This window comes from Euprymna scolopes, chromosome 19, assembly GCF_053919585.1.
Source record: "Euprymna scolopes isolate OS-2025 chromosome 19, ASM5391958v1, whole genome shotgun sequence".
Lineage (NCBI taxonomy): Eukaryota > Metazoa > Mollusca > Cephalopoda > Sepiida > Sepiolidae > Euprymna > Euprymna scolopes.
The window spans coordinates 50,168,350-50,181,486 of NC_136500.1; the positions used below are offsets into that span (position 1 = coordinate 50,168,350).

Genomic DNA, 13,137 nt, shown 5'->3' on the forward strand with positions numbered 1-13,137 from the left:
GAGATACAAGCAATTGCACTTAATAATATGTCATGTCTATTAGTTGAACTGTCATGTTTAGGTTCAAAACAACATTTTCCTCATTTGACACAGATTCGTAGGTGGATATTTCCGCTAGTATACTTTACAAACAAGATGAACTTATTTTTCCTCTTATATTCCGTTTTATCTTCACTTAGCTCAGAATGTTTTCTTTTAATAGCTGCGATAAAATGCATTTCTTCAAGTATTGATTTGTTTAGAAATCATTGTTTGCTGCTTCCGTAAATATTTTGATATCTTACAAATTATTGATAAAGCAATTTAAAAAAAAAACAAACTGCTCACTTCTACAAAAGGCTTTGTTTGGAGTAGTTTTTTTTTTTTTTTTTTTTTTTTTTTTCGCTAATATCAAAATAAATTAGATTTTCTTATTTTCAGCTATAGCATTATAAAGTTAATTTTTTTTTCTTTTTAGCAGCCATTTTGAATGAGTTGGATGTAGTGGAAAAAGGAAAAATCAAAATTAATGACATGCATAACATCAACGTTCTTGCTGTTAAACAATCAAAAGTAGCGAGATCTTTTTTTTTTTCTTTTTTTTTTTTTACTCGCAGGGGATCACTACTTATGAAGGCCTGAAGATCACTCCACAATAAGGATTAATAAGTGTTTGGTAGCTGGTGAGACAGCACCATGATTATCAATAGTGTTGGAACTTAGGTTGTTTATTTAAAAAAGTAGCTTAACAGAAACTTCATGTTGAACTTGAAAACGGCCATGCTATAGTCAGCTGAGAAAGCAGCCCCATGATATCATGTTCCACAGATGGGTAGTTCTAGGAAAGAAAGTTTGCTTATGGAATTTTAGTTTTAGGCACAAATAGATAAGAGAAGTTGTTTAGTTTTGTAGCAAAACGATTGTCTGCTGTAAATATTCTGCAGGGCAAACCACAAATAGAAGTGCAGTTGAGCACTTGCCATGAAAATGATAGAGCACTGTGTGTAACAGAGCGCGTATAGCAGCTGTATGCAAATGATTTGTGTGCGAGGTGACGTCATGGCAAGGAAGAAAAAAGGTTATAAAAAGAACGTGTGCACAGACCGATGATCATGTTAATGAGGTGGAAATAAATGTTTCAAAAGAAAAATAGTTATTTTTTAAATTTTTTTATTTATTTTTTTTTAGTGATCACCACTTATCAAGGCCCGGAAGCCACTCAGGGATAAGGGTTGTCTGTTATTTCCTTGCAATGGTGTCTATATGTTAACATTAATGTTACATGTGTACACAAGATTTTGAAGCTGGTTTTGTACTCTGTCAACGTAGGAAAGGGTACTTATAGCAGCTCCTACTTAGATGTGACAATGATACTCCATCTTAGGATGTATTTGGTTTTTATACAGTTAGAGGATTGCCTCCTGGGTGAGATACCTTATGAAACGGTAAACTGATCCAATCGTTTTATCAGAGAAGAAAAGCTATGAAAATCGTCAAATGGTTTAGACTAAGAAAGTGTTTTGTTTGTATGTGTATAAACATTAATCAGTTTGTGAGAATGTATATAAGCTGTTGATATATTTTAGTAGTCTGTGTGTTTTTTTGTCGAGATGTCTGTAGCCACCAATAGTTCATGTGTTACGTATTATGTTGGGACAACGCTGGGTACCCTTGCTAAAAGTTGATAAAAAAAGGTTAAATATTAAAAGTTAAATTGTAAAATTATGTCACAAAGAAATATTTATTAGAAAATGGAATGTAAGAAAGATAGAACAAAGATCTTGGAATTTGGCGTTGACAGGAATGTAGATTTCCAAACAGCAGACTCAACATGGGGTTGTTGAACATGACTAAATCAGTTATCAGAACACATGTTTAGATGTCACATGTCAGATCGTGGAAGTAAATGACAAGATCTGTTAGTTTATATATATATGGGTTAGTTACAGAGTCAGAAAAAGTCAGAAGTCCAGGGAAGAAGTTGAGGAGAGACAGTCTTCAACTGTGGGACAATTGAGTCCCCAGCGACAGGTCTCTGGGCTTGGACGCAAGGGGAGTAGAACAGACAAGCGTGTAATCTTCCAACAAGGATACATGGTGAAATAAAAGCTATCTGAAATATAACCGAAGACTCCTGGTCATTTCTTTGAAAGAAATGTTCATTTCAGCTTTTTAGATTTCTTTATTGACAAAATGCAGAACCACCCAGAACTGTTCCCTCCCATCGGGGTTATCCGTATTGTAAATGTCCTGTAAGCTATGCCACACACATTCACAAGGATTAATGAACACTAGACGGCATAAAGAAACTTCACTATATACAACTTATATATCCAATGCACTTTATATACACGTACATACCCCCCCCCACAATGTAATTTCCTCCTGTATCAGAAAGCACACTATGTGATATACAAATATCTGTATGTGATGTTGCCAAGCTAATCAAAAACCTTGATTCCAGTAAAGCAACCGGCCCTGACGGTATTCCAATTATAGTACTCAAAAAACTTCAACCAGAACTAGCACCCATACTTACAAAACTGTTTAAATGTTGTCTTAAGGAGAATTGCTTCCCATCACCCTGGAAAATCTCATCAGTATGCCCCGTATTTAAGAATTCAGGTGGTCGTTCATCCCCCTCTCAGTACAGGCCATTAAGTCTCCTGTGCGTCATGAGTAAGTTGCTGGAATCTGTGTTAAATAGAGAAGTAATCAACCATCTCAGCAAAAATAACCTTCTTAGTGACACACAATATGGTTTCCGTTCTGCTAGATCTTCAGCAGATGTGCTTACAGTTATATCTCATAGGATTAGTGAATCTCTCGACAGAGGCAACCCTTCTAGGGCAATTGCTCTTGACATATCAAAGGCCTTTGATAGGGTATGGCATAAAGGTTTACTTCACAAGATCTCCAGCTATGGTATAGCTGGAAATGTCTTCTCAATTATTAAATCATTTCTCTCTGAAGCTCACAGTATAAATGCTGGAGTCCCTCAGGGGTCCATCCTGGGCCCAACTCTTTTCCTGATCTACATTAATGATCTTCCAAATCACATCCTTACATCATTCGTAGACATTTTTGCTAACGACTACCATCTATGGTAGCACATCTAAGAGAGTAAACGACCAAGTTCTCTCCGATTCTCTCTCCTCTGATCTTGATCACGTTGTACAATGGGGAAAGGAGTGGCTGGTTACTTTTAACGTATCTAAAACCAAGCTTCTATCTTTACATCATCAACGCTCTGATCCCCATCTGGCATCAATTAAAATGAATGGCTCGTCTTGGGGAGGCCTCAAGTTTTGACAGGCTTCTGGGCTTGACCTTTACTCCTGATCTTAAATGGAATGCGTACACCAAATCTGTTGCCAAGGCCGCTGGAGAAATGGTCGGATCCTTCTATCGATCCAGTAGATATCTCACTGCTAATGCAATTCTCTATCTATATAAGAGCCAGATACGTCCAAGGATGGAATACTGTTGCCACATATGGGCAGGAACTGCTAGAAAAGACTTGTCCTGCCTTGATAGGGTTCAAAATAGACTTCGTGGCCTGGTGGGAGATGTCCGTTTCTCTTCGCTGCAACCTCTATCTCACAGAAGAGATGTTGCGAGTTTGTCTCTGCTTTATCGTTATTTTCATGGAAAGTGTTCGACTGAGCTTCAATCTATGGTCCCCCCCTCACCAAACTTTCACAAGAAACACTAGACTAGCTGGAAACATTATCAATAATTTTCCCCACTCTTTATCTGTACCTAAACATAGATTCCATGATCAAAGCTTCTTTCTTAGAACTGCACGCCTGTGGAATTATCTTCGGTTTTCCTGCTTTCCAGCTGTCTATAATATGGTTATCTTCAAGTCCAATGTGAACAAGTTTCTGATGAGCCGTTCCACTTAAGTTAACAAATTTACCGAACTTCCATTACTATCGAGTACTATATTGTCCTTTTGACTACTCTACACTCTTTAACCCTTATCCTTGAGTGGCCTATCGGCCCTGATAAGTGATGACGCCTATGTAAAAAAAAAAAAAAAAAATGTAAGTATTATGACTGCCAAAGATTTGTTTGACAGCTTGAATCCCTCACTGCTGACTGCGCATGGGGTATCGTGTATGTAGTCAACAGGTATTCAGCTTAGAAAAGAGAATTCTTACAATTGTTTAAAGTCTGGAATCTGCAACTAATGAAGATTTAACAATTTTGTTAAGATTGACCAATCAGTATTAAGCATTTCAACTAATAAACATTGAGTATTTTACAGTGATTGTTTTCCCTGGAACTGTTTACAGAGGTTCCACATAGAAATCCCAGAAAGACGAGTAATACTCCGACTGACGTGATACTTTTTTCTTTTTTTCACCAATGGCTCTGACTTCAGTTTGATTATCCAACTTCACCTCAACTCGTTTGCAGCCATAATTTTACATGCATAATAAACAAGATAATTGCTTATGCAATTGACATTTTGTTCTTTCGTAATCTCCAGCTACATTTCAGTAGCTTGAACTTTAGTAAAAGTTCCCTTATAATTGGGCCAGTGAGTGACACTTTGTTTTTGTTTTTTTGTTTTTTCTTTTTTTTTTAATTTATGAAGTAATGCTAGTCACGTGCTGAACAAGTCATCACGAACATAATAATGACTGTCTAGTATAATTTTTTTTTCTTTTAAGCTACCGAATGTAAAAAGGTCACTCATTTGATTCTGCACTTAGCTGTGAAATGTGGTGGTTGCGGTGGATAGGATGAACGATATTATGATTTGCTTGGCAGTTGACAGGAGTTAAATTATGACAGTCTTTAAGGCACGTCTCTTGCAATAAGACTAATAGCATCTTGCATATTTGCGAGGGAAAATCTCCTAGTATAAACTCTGTAGCAGATCTTAACGAATTAAGAATGTGTGGCAGTTTTTTTTAATACGGCAGAAGGTAACGATTACAAACAGGGAAGCTAATATTTGTGAGCGCCCCCCTTTTTCTCTTTTCTTTTCTCTTTTCTTTTCTCTTTTCCTCTTTCCTTTGCTCTTTCCTTTCCTCTTTTCTCTTTCCTTTCCTCTTTTCTCTTTCCTTTCCTTTTTCCTCTTTTTCCTTTCCTTTTTCCTCTTTTCTCTTTCCTTTCCTTTTTCCTCTTTTCTCTTTCCTTTCCTTTTTCCTCTTTTCTCTTTCCTTTCCTTTTTCCTCTTTTCTCTTTCCTTTCCTTTTTCCTCTTTTCTCTTTCCTTTCCTTTTTCCTCTTTTCTCTTTCCTTTTTCCTCTTTTCTCTTTCCTTTTTCCTCTTTTCTCTTTCCTTTTTCCTCTTTTCTCTTTCCTGTTTCCTCTTTTCTCTTTCCTGTTTCCTCTTTTCTCTTTCCTTTTTCCTCTTTTCTCTTTCCTTTTTCCTCTTTTCTCTTTCCTTTTTCCTCTTTTCTCTTTCCTTTTTCCTCTTTTCTCTTTCCTTTTTCCTCTTTTCTCTTTCCTTTTTCCTCTTTTCTCTTTCCTTTTTCCTCTTTTCTCTTTCCTTTTTCCTCTTTTCTCTTTCCTTTTTCCTCTTTTCTCTTTCCTTTTTCCTCTTTTCTCTTTCCTTTTTCCTCTTTCCTTTTTCCTCTTTTCTCTTTCCTCTTTTCTCTTTCCTCTTTTCTCTTTCCTCTTTTCTCTTTCCTCTTTCCTCTTTCCTCTTTTCTCTTTTCTCTTTTCTCTTTCCTCTTTTCTCTTTCCTCTCCTCTTTTCTCTTTCCTCTCCTCTTTTCTCTTTCCTTTTTCCTCTTTTCTCTTTCCTTTTTCCTCTTTTCTCTTTCCTTTTTCCTCTTTTCTCTTTCCTTTTTCCTCTTTCCTTTTTCCTCTTTCCTTTTTCCTCTTTTCTCTTTCCTCTTTTCTCTTTCCTTTTTCCTCTTTTCTCTTTCCTTTTTCCTCTTTTCTCTTTCCTTTTTCCTCTTTTCTCTTTCCTTTTTCCTCTTTTCTCTTTCCTTTTTCCTCTTTTCTCTTTCCTTTTTCCTCTTTTCTCTTTCCTTTTTCCTCTTTTCTCTTTCCTTTTTCCTCTTTTCTCTTTCCTTTTTCCTCTTTCCTTTCCTCTTTTCTCAAGCAGCGAAAATTCTTTTATTACCTAGTATATAAAATCTGAAGAATAGTGTTCTTCCCTTTTCTTTTACTTCAGTGTTTTTCCTTTTCCCTTTTCCAAAGAAATATTGTGCTTATGTTTTAATAGAAATTTTAGAAATAATTTTTTGGCCTGCTCAGTGTGGAGCTCAAAATTGATAAAATGCGGATGATTGATTTTAAACTGAATTAAAAGGCTGCTTCGTAAACTTGAACTTGAATTTATTTAACTGTGGATTTTTTTTTTTTTTTTTTTGTTGAACGTCGATATGGCCTTGATAATCTCCGGTAAAACAAAATCATTATCAAACTAGGCTCGGATGCTGACCGTCACATTTAATACAATTGCATTGCTATTGAATCATTTGGATTATAAAATGTACATTGAATTGAGATTATTAGACTGCGTCATTTATTAATGACATGGATAATCTTATTATCACACTGGGCATAATATTTAGAATTAAGAAGTGCTAATCTTTATTTTTTTATTTTAAAACTTTACATTGATCTGGTGATATAAAAAAAAATCCTGTACATTTTTATCCCATGACCTTTTATTTTTCAATTTGATTTTAGGTCACTGTGTAACATTTACCCAATAATGTGTAAACTACGACTCCTTTAAAAGGCATGTGAAGTTAATTTCGTTGAAATCAAAAATATTCAAAACTTTCCCTGTAACATTTAATTTTATGTGATAATTTATATTGATTAAAATTCTCTTGCAATATAATGATTTTCCACTTTTTGTTCAGAATTCAACCTTATTAAAATAAATACATCATAAAGATTTATCTTTATTTATTTACGTACCTATCACGGAATGAAAATGTCATTGTCATATCATATTCCAAAAATCACGTAAAGATCTAGTTATTTTTGTTTAGTAAGAAAATCAAATTTTGTGAGGAAGTGAAGATCGTGCGCGCGACTCTGTCCACTATATTAAATAAAGAGACGACTCAATTCAGACTACCAAGACATTAAAATCAGTTTTGTAATGCCTATGAATCGGTATGACACTAATAAAGGAAGAATTTTATCCCCCCCCAATCACAAATAACAGTAAAAACTTGTAAAATGAAATTTTGCAGTATTTTCAAGATTCTAAAAATATAAAATTCATATTTCAAACTTGTGAATTTTCAAACAATTCCCTCAAAAGCTAAAAACGGGAAAATTAAAAACGCATGTTATTTCTACATATTTTGACGTACGTAAACAACGAAAATGCAATTTTTAAAATTCCCTGAAAAAAATAAGTGATCAATTTGGTTATTTTTTTTTATTTACAGCCTTATTTAAAAAAAAAAAAAAAAAAGGCTGAACTATATATAAACTGAAATAAAATATTAAAAAAAAAAAAAAAAGATTTATAATTTTAAACTCCCCACCACCACCGATTCTCAATTTTTTTTTTTTTTTTTTTTTTTTTTTGAGGGGAGGGGGTATTCACATCTTAGTTTTTTTTTAAAATTTTTTTATATATATATTAAAGTATACTGGAATGATTAAATATATTTAATTTTGGGCTACAAACATTGCGGATTTGTATGATTTTTTATTTTATCTATTTTTTTTATTTTTTATTTTTTTTGCAGAAAGTTGGAAAATACATCAAAATGATTTAAGTTTTACAAATATTTTTTAAATTTACATTTGACAGTTTTTATCTGTAATTTTAAACGATTTCCAAAATTTTTTCTTTTAAATTGAATTTTTCAAGGTTTGAAAAAAATGGTGAAGATTCGGTCTTAAAACTTACGAATAAAACGACAATCTTACTGTTATAATAATAATTTTTTTAATTTATGCCGTTTTTGAGTAGTGAATAATTAAAACGTATATCTAGAAATCGAACATAAATAGTTTTTTATATGGAAGGCCAATGATGCAGTAATCTATTTGTACTTTGCTGATAAAAATTATAGTGTTACTTGTTTTCTTTGTCAGAACAAAAATATAATTTCTAAACCAAGTAACTAAAACAATTATGATGTAAGCGTTAATTAAATTTGTTTGTCCATGGCATGTTTTACAATCTGTTAATATTAAATAAAAATGTCACTTTTAGTTTATGTCCACACAAAAATTCTGTATAGAAAATAAGTTTCCGATATAGTTAAGGATTCAGTTAACATAAAAAATAAAGGGTTTTAGGAATTAAAAATTATTTACTAGAGTAAAGAGGAGTTACTAAAAAAAATTTAAATATTACTTTTTTCCGGCTACAAATTACGATATTGAAAATTAATATTAAAGGAAATTCTATAAGTTAACAGGTTCCATATCAAACCGAAAGTTAATTATTTTAGGTGTTGTCTGCTTAAAATGATTTCTTTCTGGATATCCTATCTGTCTTTTTAATATTTTAAGCCAAAAGTAAGACTTTTACTGTTATGTTTCACTTGAATTGAACAAAAACTTTTAAAACATAATATACTAGCAGTATTATTACCTGGCCTTGCTCGGGGGTTGCTTTGATGCCTTTTTTATGCTTATTTTCACCTGTATCTTTGGTAATTCCAATATTTATTTATTTTTTATTTATTTATTTATTTTTTTTTTGGTAATCCTAAAATTATTTTAATAAATTTCGGTTATATTGACACCTTACTTATCAACTTAGTCCCCACACAGTGGGTGCAACGTGCCAGCAACAATCCAATTTCACTGATTGGTCCCTTTAACAGCTATTCTTCCAGCTCAAAACCAATTACTTTGGCGAGGTTTTGGGGGCCATGATTTCTTGAACCGAATGTGAAAGAAACCACAGGATCAACATCGACTATCTATTTGTAAGAATTTGTGGTTGTCGCTGTATAGTTGTACAATTGTACAATTAGTCAACTGTTGAAAAATTCCTTATCTTATGTTGCTAGGCTTACTACTTGTGCTTGGTTGTTGGGGCCTATGTTTTGTTAAACAGACATAGGAAACCTCTGAATCACATTTTCACTAAATGTGTGTAGACCGTTTTCCAATTTTTTCAGGATCAGTTGCTTGTTCAATGGACGTTCAAAATCAGAAACATAATTTACTTTTGCACTGCTAAAAAATGTGTACATTTTCAAGTCTTATAAAATTCTTTGCAGTTAATAAAAAAAAAAATTAAGAAATTCATGTGCAGAGTTTTAACCTACAGACCACGTCATGCAAAAAAAAAAAAAAAAGAAAAAAAAAAGCTGGTTCTTTTTCTTCAATATAGAGTAAAAAAAATTATGATCAATTAAGTTCATTTTACTAGTTTTTTACTTGTCTTTTTTGTTATGGGTGTTGAAAATTAGTGTCATACCTACCTATGAATTACTACTAATCGTTAAAAATCATTAAAATAATTTCTATATGAAAAAACTACCTGATCGATTTACGTGATTTCAGAATTATCTTTTTGTTGTGATGCGTACATGAAAGATTTTTCTGTATTTTTTATTTATTTATTTTTTTTTTTTTACGTTAGATTAAATTCTGAACGGCTGCTAATTTTCCTGTTTATCATTTTTTATTTATTTATTTATTTATTTATTTTTTTAAGTAGAGAGGGACGAGCAGCAAATTTTGTTCTTTTTTGTGTTGGTTTATGATTACAATGTTGTAGTAGCAATATCACTTGCGTTTTCGTTTGGAACAAATCAATAAGATCCATTGAAAATAAACTTAATCGAGGGGAAACAAAAAAGCCAATAAAATAAACAAACGTGATTTTGTTTTACTTTTTATAATTTTTATGGCATAGCAGAAGAGTAACCGACCCCAAACAAGCCTTATAGAGCCCGGCAGTGACTGGAAAAAGTCAACAGTGTATTTTAGGTAAGAAAATAATGAAATAAAGAAAATCAGGAAAAGTTTTGTATCAAGTTTTATTTTAAATACTTTTTTTTTGGTACATTTGTTTATGTATCATGTTGAACTAATGTTAGAATTTAGAAAGCCATTCTTAAGATGGAGGGGGTCTTTAATTAGTCTGTACTAGAACCTAATAATTTAATTAAAAAATTTGGGAAACTGAGACCCTTGCCGGAAGTTTATGGGTTTTAACCCATAAACCTCCAGCAAGGGTTTCAGTTTCCCAAATTTTTAAAAACAGGAACTAAATCTAACAATTATTGATTTAAGTGAATCGGTTACTCTTTTTGTTTGCAAATTTTTAGTTCTGAAATTACTCTTTCTTTTTGAAATTACTCTTTCTTTTTGAAATTACTTTTTGTTTGCAAATTTTTAGTTCTGAAATTTAACTCTTGTTATTTTGTCTTATTCTTTCAGGAACTCAATATCTTGGCTTACAATGTACATATTTGAAAACACCAAGCACAGTAAGTTTCAATTTGGTTTCTCTCCAACAATTTCCACCATTAGTTCACATTTAAAGCTTCAAACAGATTTTATGAAACCGGTTTAAATCCTATTTTATAGGAAAACCAATTATAATGCTTGCAGTCAATATTGGTTTTCCTTTTGAAAAATATCATTTTAGCTGCAGTAAGCCATCTAGTTATGAGTGCTGTCTATTTCAATGAAACAGATTTTTGTAACATATCAATTTCCTATCTTTGTTGAACTGTTGTCACAAAATGCATTTTTTTTCTGTTTTTGAGGATTTAAGGTTTTATAAACATTTTTTACTTTATTTATTCCTCCACAATAAATCCAATGACTTAAGTTTCAACAGGTGTAAAAAAAACAAACAAAACAAATATCAAACTCGATTGCTCTGTTAAACGGTGCACAAGTGAAAATAATTACTAAATTTAATTAATATTATTATTCATTGAACTACTGTTCTCATCTTCAGTGCGAGCCCGATGAATAATGATACAAATAAAGAATCCTCATCTCAAAAATGCAGAAACGTCATTAATTTAATTACTTTGACAAAAATTTTATTTTATAATTATTACCGTTTTTTTTTTTTTTTTTTTTTGTCCCCTCTGACTAAAGGAAGGTGGGCCTGTAAATTCACTCTTGTCCGTTTGTCTGTCTGCACTTTTCTAAGTAATTATGCCTTAGAATTTTTTGAAATTTTGCACAAACATTAAACATATGAGTAAAACAATAACAGAACGGATTTTCCGGGAAAACTCTGGTTGCCCCCATAGGGGGTGCCTTTCAGGTTAAAATGGCTAAAATTGACAATTGTGCTTATTAAAAAAAAATTGATACCTAGGATTTTTATAAAACTTCCTGAAAAGTTGTAACTAACCGATTTCTATATTAGGGTATGTCAGATATCGTTTACAGATTATTGATGATATTATTACCTGACATTTGGTGCAGTTTCTGATTTCTTAGTTGGTAGTTTGCTCGTTTCATTTGATCTCGAGAATCCTTTTAAGGCACTTGAAATCGGTCACATCTAATTTCTTCTCTTGGTTGATTTTGAAATTTCAAAATTCACTTACATAGAACAGTGGACAAGACGTTGTTGTTATAAAATCTTGATCTAAGGATGAACGCTTGTGTTCCAGATCTTGCAAAACTGATTAAATACTGCTGAGGCTTTACCTATTCTGCACTGCAAGTAAAATAAAAGTACACACTGACAGCACACCTTATGGTGACATCAATTGAAGTTTTTTTTTGTGTTTTTTAATAGGGATTTAGAATTTTCTAGCGGGGTTCGCTGGCGTTGCCTGGGTGTGGAGAGGTATTATGATAAGGGTATTGATCAACAGAGCCCTAAAAAATGTCTCAGAACGCCATAAAAAATGAAAATAGCGAGTACCCATGAGGGAGTAATAGTAAGCAAGCACGCAGGCTCGAACCTGTAACACTAAGAGGAAAAGGAAGTGAAAAAATGCAAACAGTTTAGTCACTGCGCCCACTGCGACATACAATGTTGCTGCTGTTCAAAATAAGCTTAGTCATTGCAAGGTATATGATGACTTTGCAAAAATGTTGACAAAGAAAAACTGACTCCTTGTAAAAACGGCTCAGTTGACCAGTACAGAATTAATGTTTTAGGCCAATTTTTGGATATTTGTCGTCAGAGAGTCCGATCTTTCTCATGATACCGACTTTTGTTAGTGTTCGTCGCATGTGTCAAAAGTTTTTGGCAGACCTACACACACAAACATACACACATTTTGCCTTTTATATTAGACTAGCGAGGGGTACCCGGCGTTGCCCGGGTGTTTGTAGGTGTGTGTGAACAAAACCCGAAGAAAAGCGGGTGCCCGTGAAAAAAAAAAACGACGCCTTGACGACGCGCAGTTGGAAAATAGTAAAGTGTGAAAAAAAAAATAGGTGCGCGTTTTTGATTGACGTGACGGCGATAGCTATTCAGCAGTTAGCATTTTGTGCGGGACAGTTTTTAATGAGGTCAATAAATCGGTTTGTTTGTTTTTAACTAACAGCTCCCTGTTTATTAGGGGGAGTGTCTCGTCTCGAAATGAAAGCTACCGTCTGATATGACGAAGTCGACATCGACCAAACGTTACTTAGCACCACTGGCTTTGGGCCTGTGATTAGAGTCGAGTCTCGCTTCTTGTTTATACCGAAAACCGAATGAAAGCGTGCCGATGCGGGAAATGTCGAATAATTAACGTTTGAAAGTCAATAAAATTAAATAGACAGGCGAGCTCCGTGGTTAAGTGAGATATTACAATTTATAGATGATATAAAAAGTTTTAAGAAGTTGTGAACCGAGCGAGCGCTTCTCTGAAAGAAGCCTTTTGGGGACATCGAGGAAAAGCGTACATACATACATACATTTTCGCTTTTATATATTTATATTAGACTAGCGGGGGTACCCGGCATTGCCCGGGTGTTGGAGGTGTGTTGAGCAAAAAAAAAAAAAAAAAAAAATTGGTAGTAGATAGGCAAGCTCCAACCCCTACCACGAAGGAGAAAAAGAACATGAAAAAAAAAGAGGATAGGGAATTAAATGAATGTGTAATTAACTATTGTCTGGGTGGAAGATATAGGCACAAAAACAAAATAAAAAATTTTTTTAAAAAGAGATAGAGGGAGGTGGGATCGAACTCGGAAAACATAGGGTAATTAGTCTTTCTCACTAACCATTACTCCATAGCGGATAGTGAAATCAATGAGTTGGTAATTAACTTAAGAATCATA

At 33.2% G+C, this 13,137-nt stretch overlaps 1 protein-coding gene across 26 annotated transcripts in view; it reads left to right on the forward strand.

Moving 5' to 3' along the window:
- The window catches only part of LOC145303571 (uncharacterized), a 612,784-nt gene that overhangs the window by 105,339 nt on the left and 494,308 nt on the right, over window positions 1-13,137 (forward strand). For all 26 annotated transcript variants that reach the window (XM_080145085.1, XM_080145093.1, XM_080145097.1 and 23 more), the window contains exon 2: window positions 10,327-10,376. The gene's annotated coding sequence lies outside the window, so the exon portion shown is untranslated. The remainder of the gene's footprint in view (window positions 1-10,326; window positions 10,377-13,137) is intronic.